The sequence below is a fragment of the Cryptomeria japonica genome, chromosome 2 (genome assembly GCF_030272615.1).
Source record: "Cryptomeria japonica chromosome 2, Sugi_1.0, whole genome shotgun sequence".
NCBI classification, from domain to species: Eukaryota; Viridiplantae; Streptophyta; class Pinopsida; order Cupressales; family Cupressaceae; genus Cryptomeria; species Cryptomeria japonica.
The window spans coordinates 539,428,252-539,431,715 of record NC_081406.1 but is presented as its reverse complement, the minus strand read 5'-3'; the positions used below and the strand labels follow the sequence as shown (position 1 = coordinate 539,431,715).

Below are 3,464 nucleotides of genomic sequence, written 5' to 3'. Positions count from 1 at the left end.
GAAAAATGAGGAAAGGGACAAAAGAAGAATTAAATAGTCAAATTATGCATTTGATTTATTTAATAACAGGAGGCAAATTTAATTAACTAAATAATTTATGATTGTCAAATAATTAATTAAAAGGGGACTCATTTCCAAATATGATGACATTTTTAAATATCAAGATATTTCCCCAAATATTAAGATATTTTAAATCATATATAAAAATTTAATTTCTAATTTGACTTCCACCTTATAGACAAATAGAAGAATCCTCCAATTCTTTTTCCTTTACTAACAATAAAAAGAACTCAATATTCTACCTCTTAGAACTCCTCCTCGTTTCTAGGTATCAACCTCCCTAGACTAACCGCTTAAAATGACACGATAAGAAATAACAATTGTTTAATCCAATACCCATCATATAAAATATGAATGTTTGTAACTCCTTGTCCTTGAAAGAAATTACATGACATCATCCTTATTTGAGTGATCAAAATCATGAGCATTGATGTTGCCATGTTCATACTTTATAGCCATTAAATGACACATTCCTCTTCTTTTAATAGGTTAACTTCACCTATTTCACATTTCACCAATTCTAGTGCCTTCCTCTCATTTGAATGACTTAAATGTTATCAGTTGAGAGCATTTCTTTATGATGGGAATTTTAAATCATAGTTGGGCATTCAAAGGATTTTAACACTGTTATTTACTTTATCCTTGCTTGCAATTCCAGTTTCTTAAGCACTTTTTCACTTTTTCAGTGTTTGATTTTGTACAAATTATGTTGTCTTGTCAACAAGATCAATGAGAAAGGCTGGACAAATATTTGCATGAGAAATATTAATAATTCAAACCAAAATAGCGACCTCCACGTAAAAACAAGGCAAACCAAAATCAAATTCCTTACAGCTGAAGATCTGAAAAAAGCATATGATCTGAAGATGCTCAGTCCATGAGCAGTCTTTCAATTTATAATAATAAAATATTGTTTTCAAATTTTTAGTTTAAAAATGATGCTGATAATAAAATTTATTAGATTTTTGTTCTTCATGTTATTCACAGTGATAGATTTTTGGGTTTAACTGTGTAAGATTTTTATATCAACAGATCACATTCCATGAATCATCATCAGAATAAAAAAAAAACCGATGAAAAAGAAATTTTTTTTTTATTAGAATGACGAAAATTGTATCATGATTTTATATTGTACTTAAGAAGAGTGAAATTTTAGACTGCTTTCAAAGATGATTGTGCAATTCTCAGAATTTAAAAATATGACCATCTATAAATTCGTTCTAAGACAACCAATTTGCACACAATTAATAGAAATTCACGTACAACAAACATAAATCTCACCCAACAGTCGTGAAATTAGAAATGGAAACTCTTCGACAATTATCCAAACCTATTTAATTCTCAGAATTGAAAAAATTGCACTTCTTTGAAGTTCCTTCTAACCTCTAATCTTGTCCAACTAATTTAAAATCCGAAATAAAAGATCAAATCAAATTATAAAAACTTTGTGGGATGCTAGAACTCCAAAATCAAACACAATTTCATTGTATTCTCCTGACAAGAGTATTTTAGTAGATGGGCAAAAGCTATACCACGGAAATAATATATGATCTCCATTCACCTGCATCTATTCTATTCAAGGAAACGAAATGCTTGCGTTTAAGTTTTTTCTAACAATTATTTTTTGTTAATTTATATTTTGATAAATTAAAAGTACTTAAGCTTCTGGTTCATGCGGGGATAGCTCAGTTGGGAGAGCGTCAGACTGAAGATCTGAAGGTCGCGTGTTCGATCCACGCTCACCGCAGTCATATCGAATTTTGCCTAAAAATAAAATCAATAAGTGCGTGTTTTATATCTTGCAGATGATAAATAATGAAATATAGTTATCATCTTTTACGTGTGATTTTATTCTCTAATGAGTTAGCTAGACTGATAAATGATAAAATATAATAATTTCGCCGAGAGGCGATCTACAATGGCATCGAGTCAACAAAATTTCACTTCAAGAAAATTTTAACGTTTGCATGTAGGTCTTCCAAAACCTAACAAGATAGTTGGCAGTGGGGCAAGGCAGTACTCTGTTTGGCAGAATCATGAAACGTTTGCATGTTTGGCAGAACGTTGCGATAAATAAAGAATTGCAGAACCATTTTGACACGGAGTACTGTGTGGAATGAGCAAATCAAACATATGTTGCTCTAAATAGAATCTAATGCCAAGAAGGGTAGGGGAAGAGTGGCGACCTGCCAACAATAAATGAGATCAGGCATCTAATGGAGGAAACAATAACCTTATATATGGGCATGACATGTCAATTTCAAGAGCTACAATTTGATATTCTCTGAAAAAAATCTCCATTTCTTCAGGATAGCATTTCTTCAGGATAGCAATATTGAAGGATTGTTGATGAGGTTTTGTTTTGCAGGTTTCCACATTCCCCTGGTAACATGCCAAGGGAAGCATAATCTTCTGCCAACTCTTACACATCAGAAACGCATCGCACATAGGTAGCATTGCTGTATTTCAATCTTATATTTTTTCAAAATTGTAGTTGTAGCTCTATAGAAAAACGGACGCTTTGTCTGCTCTATGGATTAAAAAAAGTTTTTATTATTTAAGTGTATGGTTATATATATGTGCTTACATTGGTTTTTCATCCAAAATTGTTATTCAGACTAGACAGTTGTGGACCTACAATCAGTTTTAGTAACTATTAATCCTTCTCTTAATTGTTTTAGTGTTTTGATGAAATCTATATAGAAATCTTATTGACAAAAAACTTGCTAAAATAAAGACAATAAAACAGATTTGATTGTTTCCATTAAATCTGTATATAATTCTAATTTTAGGATATCAATAGAAAACTTGCTAAAATAAAGACAATAAAACAGATTTGATTGTTTCTATTAAATCTATATATAATTCTAATTTTAGGATATCAATAGAAAACTTGCTAAAATAAACACAATAAAATATACATTGAAATTAGTACATTCTAAAATTAATTCATTTTTTTTTTCATTGTTTTGATTAAACCTATATAGAATTCTTATCAACAACAAACTTACTAAAATGAATAATATGTAAAACATAAAAAAAAAATTAGTAGATTCTAGAATTAATCCTCATTTAATTATTTTAATGTTTTCATTAAACCAATATAGAATTCTTATCCACAATAAAACTTCTAAATGAACACAATGTAAAATGTGAAGAAATTAATACATTCTAAAATTAATATGGATGTGTTCAACAAAGAAAAATATCAATTTTGAAGGTAATTGAACATTAATAAATTTAGTAACAAACCATAGAAGAAAGGTAAATGAACAACATTCCATGAAGATTAGGATTAGCATTTAATTGAGGTTAGACTTAAAGTTCATATTAAATTAGGGTTATAGTTAGTGCAATAAATAGAATTATGGGTAGGGCTATATTATGGTTAGAGATAAAATTAA

At 29.2% G+C, this 3,464-nt stretch overlaps 1 non-coding gene across 1 annotated transcript; it reads left to right on the top strand.

The window, feature by feature from the left end:
• Positions 1–1,734: 1,734 nt before the first annotated feature.
• On the top strand, positions 1,735–1,807 carry TRNAF-GAA (transfer RNA phenylalanine (anticodon GAA)). Its single transcript has one exon. It is a non-coding gene; the product is annotated as a tRNA-Phe (tRNA).
• Positions 1,808–3,464: the final 1,657 nt, after the last annotated feature.